We start from the raw sequence: 12,486 nt of genomic DNA, 5'->3' as shown, positions 1-12,486 counted from the left end.
TCAAAGCCATAATTAAAGGAATTCAAAGGCTATGTAAAAAGATGTATCCATGCCCTTTCTGAAAGGAAATGAATTTACAATTTTGAATTTTGAAATACAAGAAGGCCCTTTCTAGCATGCCCAAGTAACCCATATCTTTGGAAAAACCTCATCTGCAAATCTTAATGTCTAGACTGGTTCATAATGATATAGATGTTCTATTAAGTAATCAGACAAGTCATTTAGGACTGTAAAAATCAAAGTGAGCATCTTGAGTTGATTCAAAAGGCATTGAAGATCCGGTTTTGTTTTGGTTTGGTTTTTTTGCAGGCATTTGGATCTAGTAGTGATATGACCTCCTGGAGGAGTTTTTTCCTAGCACCTATGTGTTTGTATGCTGCTCCTTTGGATTGTATTTTTAAATATTTTGTGCTTTTTTACTGATTATTCTGTTATTAATGATATACAATGCCCTAAGTGATTTGCTGAATAATGGCAGCTATATAGATCAATTAAATAAATAAATTAAACAAATGCCAGAAAGCAATTTGCAACTTTTTAATTTGGCAGTAAATGATCACTGTACTGCACAGTGATTAGCAGCTCTTATCTACTCTTTAAGTGTAACTTTCTTTATGTCTCACTGACTGTGAGAGAAGCAGAATTCTGCAATAAACAATTTTGGGCTTGATTACTAAGAGCAGCAAAAATTCCATATAGCCAAACTGATTATAGAAATCCAGTCACAGAAAGAAATGCAAATAGAGTGAGCATCTCACCTACATTGCTTTATTCAGGAACCTGCCAACTGACAATGCCTTCCAATTTTCTTCTCAAGGAAATACGTAATATGCAAGCAATATTTTGGGAGTTAAGCAGATCATACACATGCTCACATACAAGGGGATCCATATGAAAAAGCAATAGAATGAATTTGAAAGTCAATCTGAATGTTGACACCACAGGCAATCAATTAAATTTGACTTTATGGAGGACAGCGTCCTTTTCGTTAAAAAAAAAAATCAGAATAGCCACCTTCAAAAAGGAGAAAGAGCATTTGGTATGAGAGAAGGTAAGACTTGAATTATAACTCATTAGGCTACAATCGTATATACATTTCCTTGGAAATTAAGTACTGTTAAACTTAGTAAAGTTACCTTGGAAAATTAAGTATGCAATACAGTCATTACTTTGATCACTGCAGTTCATTTCTTTTTACTTAAGAGTAGCCATCGCTTATGCCCTGAAGTTTCACAATGAATTTATTTTAACTCTTTTCTACATGTTAGACCCAAACTAAACACATTTCGTCCAATGTACGTAAAGATCACAATATTTAAGATACAATGTCTAAAATTATAGAGTGTAATGCCAGACAAAAAATAAGGTTTTTGAAATGCTAATTCATTTCTGCATTCAAATGATGGCAGGTTGAGAGAAAGATACACTATAGTAGGGACTGAATTTGGACTTGTGGGACCTCCTTTATGTTCTCTTTCAAGATCCTCCAACTGAAGTCAGTATAGCAAAGGGAGGGGAAGCACACATAATATATAATCAACAGGAACTAATTTTCAACACCCAACTAATCTTACAATCCTTGTGCCCTAAATGTGATACCTTGTTTCCTCCCTCAGCTTCATTTAGAGCTAGTTCATGTTACAGCAGTTCACTGTGAAGGTCCAGAGAAGATGAGGAGGACCTGCCAACTACTGTAAATGTGATGTCTCACTGGTTCCACATCTCCCAAACATTCAGGGAAGCTTTGTGAGGAGTTTTTCATATATTCAAACTTACTGAGCTTTTACAACTAAGCAGCTCTTTGTGAATACATTTATCAGGGAAGAGAGAAAATGGCACAATATATAGTTCCAAAAAAGGGGAGAGGCAACTGCCAGGATAAAAAACACAAAAATAAGTAGGCTGGTGGCACATTTATCCATATTTATAGAGTACTGTCAAAAGGATTTTAAAAGATGAAGAATTCATGAGAACGGTTGTATTAAAAGAAGACCACATTTTAGCTGTAATTTTGATTTATTTGCAGGCTGGAAGTTCCTGCCCAGAGGCAATATGGATATAAATAAACTCATATCATTTGGCAGAATATGAAGAAAAACAATAGCGTCTTATTAGTGTCTTGCCTAATAAGCATTCAAAATGAGATTGAGACACTTCCCGATCTTCTTTCGAAAGCATTTTAAAAAATCAAACTGAATGGATTTTCCCCAGCTTCAGATTTAAATTCATTATTGGAGTTACTAGTGTGTAATTTGTAAACGGTATCATCTTTGCCTTCAGGCAGAAAAATCAGACTAATCTAATTTAAACTGTCAAAATCAGATCCCCCCCCCCCGTTAAACCCGTTCAGACGCGCACTCCTTCGCCTTTGCTCCATTGCTACACGTTGCCCCTAATGTACCCGCCAGATGATCAAAACTTCTATTTCAAACGCTTTGACTTGTAAAAAAAAGTGGGGTTTTTTACTATTTTAGACTCTCAACAACCTTTTTAAAAAGCCAGTGTTTCAGAACTTCCTTAATAAGGAAAAGAAAACTTTCCTCAAAATAGCTCTTTTCCACCGCAGAAATTTCAGAGACTCTTTCCCTCTCCCGCGGTCCATCAAAGCCCCCCTGCCTCAGGTGATTATTATTCACCCACTACAAAAGGGTCTTCCTCACACCAGGAGCCTCGCTCAGTGTTCCGAATCGATTGTTCCCTCCCAGAAGAGAACTCCGAAGAATCCAGGGCTTCGAAGCCTTCTTCCCACCACGTTCGCACTCATCCCGGATTCCGGAGCCAGATTAAGGCGAGAGGATACCCTCCCGTCCACCAAAAGAAAAAAAAATCCTGGTTTGACTTACCACCGATTCTTTTGATCCACCCCGGCTGCCGTTACTTATCCTCCAGCGGCACTGCTTCCGGAAGGGGAAACCAAATATGCTTGCCCAACAGTACAGTACGGTACAGTACTACCATCGAATCCGACATTGCGGCCGTCTCATTTGATATCGAGGCATGGACTGCAAGTCCCAGAAAGCATTGCACTTAAGGCGGAAGCGGACCCTCTAGGAAGAACTGCCGTTTGGGAAATGTAGGCTTCCAGTTTAGAAAAGTTGCAATGCTTGGATTCTGAGGAAATGAAGTTCTGAATTCTAGTTTACACAGTGTATGCAACCCGCTGAGTTTTACGGATTAGGGATTTTCAGTCAGTTGTACATTGCCACTAATTAGCTAAATAAACTCTAATTTTCTCTTCTAACAGGTTGAAGTTGAGCATTTTCTTGATAAATCAAAGAACATACTTATACAGTATTAGTTTGTATAATTAATTACAGTATAAATATAGATAACTGAGTTGAACACACAGTTGCAAACATATACACTCTTGCCTAGAAATTAGGTTCTTGATGTTACAATTAAACTGAATAAGGCATGCAAAAACCTGCAGTGTTAGTTTATGACAATATATCAGTAGCCCGATCTACCGGACAACATACATTAAGTTTAACACAGATAAGAGAATGTGGTTTCTCTGCACTGACTTAAATAATCTTGAACATAAACCTTAATTCAGATTGATGCGTTTAGCAGATTTTAATAGTTGCCAGTAGATGGCTCTCTTAATGTAATGTCTTGTCTCAATAATTTACATTACATAGAGCTTACAGATGACTGTAGCGTAGTAATTTTTTAAAATAGCTTTGTTACAGCCAACTACCAAAAGGATGTCTCCTAGGGGGTCATCCAATCACACATGCATTTAAAATGCAGTAATAACAGCAGCATGACCAGAAGAAAAACACTCCAGAGCTATATCAGAGCAAGGAAATTTACCCAACAAAAAAGGATCAACATCCCATGCACTTACTGTATCAATTAACATTAACATTGACATCTACTTACTTCTCTCCTCAGTGCTGTACGTGTAAGGTGTCTGACTGAGCCAACGATTTAGGTCAGTATTTCTCAACCTTGACAACTTTAAGATGTGTGGACTTCAACTCCCAGAATTCCCCAGCCAGGTTTAGGTGTTGAAATAAATCTTTGTTCCTACTGAAGTGCAGTTACAAAGTCATGGGTCAGATAAATAAATATTTGCATATTGTTTCCCAACCATTCACCGACTAAGTCTCCTCTTTTTGAAATATAACATACTGCAGCAGCTTTCATATGTATTTAACTGGATGGCCTATCAGGGCTTGTTGTATCTGATAAGCATTTGCATGCCTTCACATCCGTGAATGTTCGCATATACCCTTTGATATTATCGCATATCATAATAACATTGCCTCAAGTGAAGTACACAAATGTTGGTCATTAGCTGTAAGCCATTTCCTCAATTTTCAGACAGTGACAGATTGAAGACACGTTAATACTAATAACTAAACTCATAGGAAATGAATGGCCATGAGTCAATTGTTCAGCAGCTTCCTGTACATGAGATAAAATAGCCCTTTTCCCAACAGAACAAACCATCTGTCGTCTTCTGTACAAAATGGTTATACACATAGTTCAGGCACAATTCTCTTTAACTAAACTTATCCTCTAAGGGACGCGGTGGTGCTGCGGGTTAAGCTCAACTTAACCCGCTGAGCTGCTGAGCTTGCCGATCAGAAGGTCGGCGGTTCGAATCCGCGTGACGGGGTGAGCTCTCGTTGCTAGTCCCAGCTCCTGCCAACCTAGCAGTTTGAAAACATGCAAATGTGAGTAGATTAATAGGCACCGCTTCGGCAGGCAGGTAACGGCATTCCGTGTAGTCATGCTGGCCACATGACCACGGAAGTGTCTACGGACAAACGCCGGCTCTTCGGCTTTGAAACGGAGATGAGCACCGCCCCCTAGAGTCGGACACGACTGGACTTAATGTCACGGGAAACCTTTACCTTTACTAAACTTATCCTCTATACAAACCAGTTATCCCATCCGGTACTACAGGATTGTTAGACTGGACAGTCCCAGCATGAGGTCAATGTCTCAGCTCAATAAACCTCAATTTTACTCAATACATTATTATTGATTAGAAATGTATGTTGACTCATACAGCAGAAGAGATCTTCCCTCAGGACATGTGCATTTCTGCAGAGGTCAGAGCTTTGATAATACACCTGCACTCTCAAAAGCCTTTCCTTGTATTAATCAGCTTAGCTCTCCTTGGAACATGTCCAGGTTCTCTTTATATCGTAAATCTTTCGTAAGTTTTAGGAAATGTAGCTTACAAACAACACGCCGTTCTATTAGAGATTTCAGTATGTCTGTTATTTCCTTCTTGACGTCTTCTAGTCTTATTACCAGCTCTGTTTTCAGCTTTCCATCCCATTTCTCCACACAGTTCTTTTGTTTGCAGTTTTATGACATCACCATTGCCCATACTTCTGCCTGCTGTGAATTCTCCCATTTATGTTCCATAATGCTTATATGGCATTAAATTGGAATCAGTGAATATAGATATTATGGTAATAACAATCAATGGCTCTGACTTAAAACTAGCAATACAAATAGTAGTATGTATTTTATGGGTGATTCACTACATTTTCCAATATTGCTCATAGTCTTTGGCCAAACTGCAATGACTATCTGAGGCAGTGAGTTTTACTACATGAAGATTGTACTCAGGTCTGCTGGATACACCTTTGACTATATTATGGTGTACACAGCAAAACATCATTGGTATATTGTCCTCCAAAAGAAAAAAAAATCCACTTCTTGATCACTCACAGAGAAAATATTTCCCCCCCCCTCTTCACTTCAGGGCGAATACATTGCTACTATAACCATTATTTTGGGAAACTATCTATCATATCCTTCCAGTTCCCACTTCATAGTACCCAAATGCATTTGAGAGTCATGCCCCATGATAAAGTTGAGAAAACCTGCTATGATGTCCAACATGACTGATAATTAAGATCAGAGCCTAAGGGTTCATGGTTGAGGCACTCTAGCTCTTGGCAGCAAAATATTTGTGTCTAGGACTGGGTTCAATGCTCATGTGCCACAACTGTACAGATATTGTTCCAGCACTTGACTGTTCTCAGACAGAAGCTTTTATACAAAGGAGGTGGCAAGTCTCCATATGACTCCAGTCATGTCTGGTCAGTCAAGATCAAGAGACAGGATGCATAAGAGCGGCAGTCCATTTCCAGGTCCACCATTGCTCCAGTATAGTAGAAAGACCCACTATCAAGGCACTGGTCAGATAAGTGGGGCTTGAGCCTGGGTCAAGGAACTTACTTGAGAAAGCATCTCAGACAACCCCTCCCTAGTTCACACATAGATGAAGTGAGGTAGGGGGGAAGCCTATTCAGACTTGCAAGATTCTGTTACCTTAGTTGGTATAATAAATGTAATCTTAACCTATATGGCAGTGGTTTCTTAGCCTGGTCTACCCTATGGGGCTGACATCCAAATCTGACACTTCTACTACCTTTAGCTCTCTGACTCTTAACCCAATAGTGTTGGCACTCTTAAGCACTTAAGGGCCATGTAATTTCTCTCCAGCTTGGAGATGCAGTTAGTTCTGACCTAGTTTATGGACTGGAGGCTGGATGTTCATGTTCAGACAACTCAGCAATTATATCCTTTAGATGGATGAGAAAATGTTTGCCCTAACTGCCTTTTATCACAGTCAGGAGGAAGCATAATTTGGGTATTAATTCAGAAATTTTGTTTCTTGCTGATTTAAGTTTGACTGAAGTCATGTCTCTGCCCTAAACATGTTATGTCATCTTAGGCAAGTCACGATCTTCATGTGGCAGCTTTCTGACTAATAGCACTGAGCCTTCCAATATCATAAAAAGTATAATTATTCTGTCAATAGAACTACTATGTGATTATTTCTAAATGATACACAGTTGTCTGTATGGGTCTGAACAGAATAGATGATAGAATGGCAATATGTAATGTCCAGTTGAACACAACTGAGTTCACACATCATGCTAAGCCATAATTTGTTTTAATTATAGTTTGTTGAATATGCCGAATGACTTATACTTGGTTTATACATCACCTGGAGCCAAAACTCCATGCACATTACAGCTAAGCGCAATTTGAAGTTAGTATAGAGCAAATATGACTGATCAACCAGCACGCTTAGAGAAGAACAATATATAGTCCCTCCACTAAAAGGTGAACACAATGCGACTAAAAGAGAAACCTAGATTAAATACTGAGGCCTCATGCTGACATGGTGTACAAGAGTTCTGTGATTTAACGGTTGTGTACATGTGCAGGTTTTTGTTTCTGCAGTGAAGAAGGAATGTAATCTCATACAAAGCAGCCTGAAAGCAAGAGAGAATCATAACTAGCAAGGGTTAGGATGCTACATGATGTCTGCAATATATGTAGCATGAAGAGTTATTGTTACATGAATATTGGTAGAGGAAGCACCTTTTCAGACTTATTCAGTTTTTCCTTCAATTCCTTTGGTTAATGTTCCATGCGCTGAAAAAAACTGAGTCAGTCTGCGATATCAGTTGGTTTTCCTTACAAGGTCATGTACACCACTAGCCATTTCCTATCTGTTCTGATTTAAGGTCGTTGGCACCAGTGTGGTTGCTTATAACAGAGCTGTAAGTGTAACAGAAAATGCATCTAGAAAGAGTTTGTTTCCTTAATTAACTTCCTGAAATTTATTAAAATGAAAGATGTCCACCTTTGTTTTGCACCGATTTTAGAGACAAAATGTCGTGGATCTGCAAGCTGTAACTTTGCAGAAATATGTGGTATAACTGTATGATAATACCTTGCCAACTGTGGAGGTTCTGTTATTGAAGACCCTTGTGGGTGGCTAATTTACAGCTTTACATTTAGACCTTATGCAAAAAATAGCATTAGGGGAACTAAATAATAAACTAACTCAAAATTTAGCCTATTAAACAGTAACATAGCAAAGAATGCAATATATTTTGGAATAATACTGTATTTTTCTGAGATAATAGCCACCAAGAGTCACAAGACTGTTGTGGTTTAAAAATCAAATCAATCAGTCAATGTTAGCGTTATTACTGTGATTATGCCCATGTAGAAAATGATGACAAAGATGAAGATAGCAAGGGAGGAGGAGGAAGGGGAGGAGGAGGAGGAGGTGGTGACAAGGAAGAGCTTGACTGCTTTGGGGAAGGGTCTTCTCCACAATGGAAGGGTCTTCACATTGTGCTACTGGTGGTGATGTTGGCTCAGGGCATGGTGTTGGAGTTCCATCTTTTTTGAAAAAAGTTTGGACAGTCAGCTGCCTACTTTTCCTTCTTAATTTGGATGTTGCAGATGCTGTGCAGATGCTGTCTCTTCCACCAACTTGGCATTTGGCAAATTGTAGTATTCCTTATAGTTTTCAAAGCAGCCTTTGCCAGTCATAAACTTGCTAGATTCACCCTTTCCTGCAATGGCCACAAAACATTCACAGAGCTTTTTAGCTTTGTTCATAATTAAAGTCATGCTCATAGGCATTTTATGGCTCTGATCCTCCACCCAAACAATGATGCCTTCTTCTCTATGTTTGGGTCATGTGCCATGTCTAAGGCCATAAGTGATGTTGCTGTTCCAGTTTCTTAATACTCCTTGGCCTTGTCATGACAAAGATAAACATAGGGGAAAAACCTGACACTCAGAATTCCAAATCAAATCAAATCAAATCAATACAGTCAGCTTATCTAAACTGGTTACTTATAACCTTCTTGAATAAGCTCTTGGACTGTAAATGGTTGATCTGGGATGAAGAAAAGATACCTTGAATAAGCTCAGATTCTTGTATTCTTGAAGCTGAATTATAGGACTGGTATGATTTGATTAGGTAGGTAGAACATGAAGCAAGACAATTGACTTGGAAAGGGAAATGCCATTAACTTGTTGGTGCACAGTGGGAAAAATGAGTGCATTTAGATTAGAATACAGTCTCAGTAAGCTAGAAATAGAAATAATGATTTTTAAAAAGCAGAAGGAGCTAAATTAATAGCAGCTACTGGACACTTCCCACATTACTATTAATAGTTTCATTTTAGGAAAATAATTATTCGCAGTGTGTTTGGCAAGCTCAGTTTTAAGACTATATTATACCTAATAGATTTTGTAATTATTTGTTTTTGAGAACACCAAAAGGGATTATTTATTCATGTGTTCTTAGTTATGATTTACAATTGAGGAGCTATATAGCAACTTAGATGTAAAGACAGATTGCAAATTTTGGCTTGTAGTTATATATACATTTACTTAAGATCAATAGCTCTTACTTCATACATACATGCTAGCCCTTCAAGGTAGTCTAGACAGGAAGCACAACCAGGAGTACTAGTTCTATCTTTATTGCAAGGTTACATTAAGAGAATCTTGCAAGACTGAAAGTATTTCTCCCCTCCTTTCCTTTTACTCTCTGGAAAACTAGGGAGAGTCCCTTCTGAAATGTTTCTCACACCTTCCTTCCTTCTGAGGGCTGAGATATCTTTTGCATGCCAGTCGTCCAGTCTGTGGCTATCCCTCCTGTCTCCCAAGGTCATTCCCACATACCATTACAATATGGGATGCATGTATATTATAGGGTTTTAATACTATGATTACAGAAATAAGGATTTAGCCTCAATTACTGTATACGTGATATAACTGATCACCCCTGCTAGGAGTCAGCAACCTATGGCTTATGGGTCACATACTCTTCTCCCTAACAACCTGTTTGCAGCCCTGTTCCCTGAGGTTGTACAGTATATCTGAAATTCAGAGGAAGAATGCTTAAATTTCAGTGGTGGGTTTTTCTTTAAAACAAGGGTGGAAATGAAAGTGTAAGGTCCACCAAAACATGGACTGAAATTATACCAGCAACATCTGAAGGCAAAATGTTCAAATTCCAGCAATTCAGATTTGACCCATTCTTCAAGATTTTCTGTGAAGGCTCTAGGGATGGGAATGGGAGGGAAAATCTTCTGGAAGGTGAACTGCCATTTTCTTTCTTTAAAAAACACAAAAGAAGAAGAAGAAGAACAGGACAGAAAAAAATTAGCCCAACCCCTTCTGATGACCACATGGTATCATTGGAGGTTTTCTATGGCACAGTGACAAAATCAGGAGAAAAAGCTACAGCTCCCAATCCAGAGGAAATTGCTTATTCTTGCTCTAAGCCATGGCATGGTTAGATTGAGCCCAAACCAAGGCATAATACCTTAATTATAGTTTTCATTCAAGGTGTGTCCTTAGAGCTGTTTACCTGGGCCATGGGTCCATGTTTAATAAAATCCTGAATGGAAATGGTGGTGGGAATTAACATGCGTAACACATTCTCCCTTCCAGGGAGCCTGGAATACCCTACCCATTATTAGCACTTTGTACCATTCCAAAATTCATATTGTGCAATTCTTTCTAAACACAATAAAAAAAATTCAGTTTAAAATATTTTCTAATATGCATGTTCAATTTACAGTGATAACAAAGCCTTCCTAGAGTTCATAGTGGGATTAAACTTTTAAGTTAAGGAACACTACAGTGACTGAGGCTGGATTTACTCACTGTGCTATATCACACTGTGCTGATTAGGTTTGACGCTAATGTAGTATGTTACATAGATCAGCATAGATCAGACCAGTTATGTTTTATACAGTGAATCAATTTTAAGCAGGCCAGTCCTAGTGCTTAATGTACAGACTTGGCATAAAGCCATAAACCATGGCTTTTATACCACAATGGCTGGGTTTACATACTAAGCCAAAGCTATTAAGCAAACAAAAATGATACCCAATGCTTAGTGAAAGGGTCCACTGATTTGAACTGGTGGACATATTTGGAATTTAAGGGCATAACATAGACCCTCTCACAAGTGGTTCCTATTGCAGGCAGGGTAAGTCCCCAAAGTTCCATTTACTGAAAGATGAACTAGTTCACTTCTTCCCTATCTCCTGCTCTAGCCTCCAGAGATTCTCTCAATCACCACTGCTTCTCTCTGCCTTTTTTCAGGACAGCTAGACACACTTCAAAACAAAGCAACTATCACTTTTCTGATTTTTAAAGGATCCTTCCAAGGCATGGACCCTGCTTAGCCCTTAAGCACACTGAATTCCATGAGGCCGTGTATGGAATCCAAGTTTAACATGATACTTTTACACTGCAAAGCCATTATTTAAAAACAGCGGTGGCTAAATTCACACATCACACAAGTCAAAACTCAACATTTCATTAAGAATTAGCCATGAGATGTCAAACCAGGCACAGGCCTACTATTCCAGTCTTCTAAACTCACAACCAATTTAATTCATACAAACAGCTTGCATTTCCTGCACTGTTAAATACAGTGAGAAGGCCTGTTCTGACGTAATAATTCACCAGCAGGAGATACAATGATCCCTCTTGTTGATTAACAGCTTTCTATTCTTACCTCCTTGATTCAAAACAACAGAGCACATTGTAACTCTAAACTCAATTGATTTAACACACTGGCCTTTAATCCTGACTATAGAGGGATATCTTCAGCAAAGGATCGTTATCTTGCCGTGGTGCTGGAGTTGAGCACCTCAGTGACGCCATGAGCTAAACCGTGAAGAGCCACCCAAGACGGGAAGGTCATGACAGAGAGGTCAGACTAAATGCGATCCCTGGGGAAGGTAATGGCAACCCACCCCAGTATTCTTGCCGTGAAAACTAAATGGATCAGTACAACCAGAGATATGTCAGTATACCATTGGAAGATGAGACCCCCAGATCGGAAGATGGTCAAAATGCTACTGGGGAGGAACAGAGGATGAGTTCAACTAGCCCCAGACGTGATGACGCAGCTAGCTCAAAGCCGAAAGGACAGCTAGTGGCCAAAGGTGCTGGTGGTGAACGGCAAATCCGATATTCTAAGGATCAACACACCATTGGAACCTGGAATGTAAGATCTATGGGCCAGGGCAAATTGGATGTGGTTATTGGTGAGATGTCAAGATTAAAGATAGACATTTTGGGTGTCAGTGAACTGAAATGGACTGGAATGGGCCACTTCACATCAGATGACTACCAGATCTACTACTGTGGACAAGAGGACCACAGAAGAAATGGAGTAGCCTTCATAATTAATAGTAAAGTGGCTAAAGCAGTGCTTGGATACAATCCAAAAAACGATAGAATGATCTCAATTCGAATTCAGGGCAAGCCATCTAACATCACAGTGATCCAAATATACGCCCCAACCACAGATGCTGAAGAAGCTGAAGTAGAGCAGTTCTATGAGGATCTGCAGCACCTACTGGACAACACGCCTAAAAGAGATGTTATTTTCATCACAGGAGACTGGAGTGCTAAGGTGGGCAGTCAAATGACACCTGGAATTACAGGTAAGCATGGCCTGGGAGAACAAAACGAAGCAGGACATAGGCTGATAGAATTTTGCCAAGACAACTCACTCTGCATAACAAACACTCTCTTCCAACAACCTAAGAGACGGCTTTATACATCGACTTCCCCAGATGGACAACACCGAAATCAGATTGACTACATCCTTTGCAGCCAAAGGTGGCGGACATCTATACAGTCGGTAAAAACAAGACCTGGAGC

The 12,486-nt window shown here is 39.3% G+C and overlaps 1 protein-coding gene across 4 annotated transcripts in view; it reads right to left on the bottom strand.

The window, feature by feature from the left end:
• ATG4C (autophagy related 4C cysteine peptidase) overlaps positions 1-2,957 on the bottom strand; it is a 28,883-nt gene extending 25,926 nt beyond the window's left edge. For 2 of the 4 annotated variants that reach the window (XM_063298049.1, XM_063298052.1), the window contains exon 1: positions 2,844-2,957. The gene's annotated coding sequence lies outside the window, so the exon portion shown is untranslated. Of the gene's footprint in view, positions 1-2,636; positions 2,785-2,843 lie in introns of those variants that run through there. The other 2 variants (XM_063298050.1, XM_063298051.1) reach the window with 2 other exon arrangements.
• Between the last annotated feature and the right edge of the window lie 9,529 nt (positions 2,958-12,486).

This window comes from Candoia aspera, chromosome 3 (genome assembly GCF_035149785.1).
Source record: "Candoia aspera isolate rCanAsp1 chromosome 3, rCanAsp1.hap2, whole genome shotgun sequence".
In the NCBI taxonomy this organism is placed as follows: Eukaryota; Metazoa; Chordata; class Lepidosauria; order Squamata; family Boidae; genus Candoia; species Candoia aspera.
This window is presented reverse-complemented; position numbering and strand designations above follow the sequence as displayed.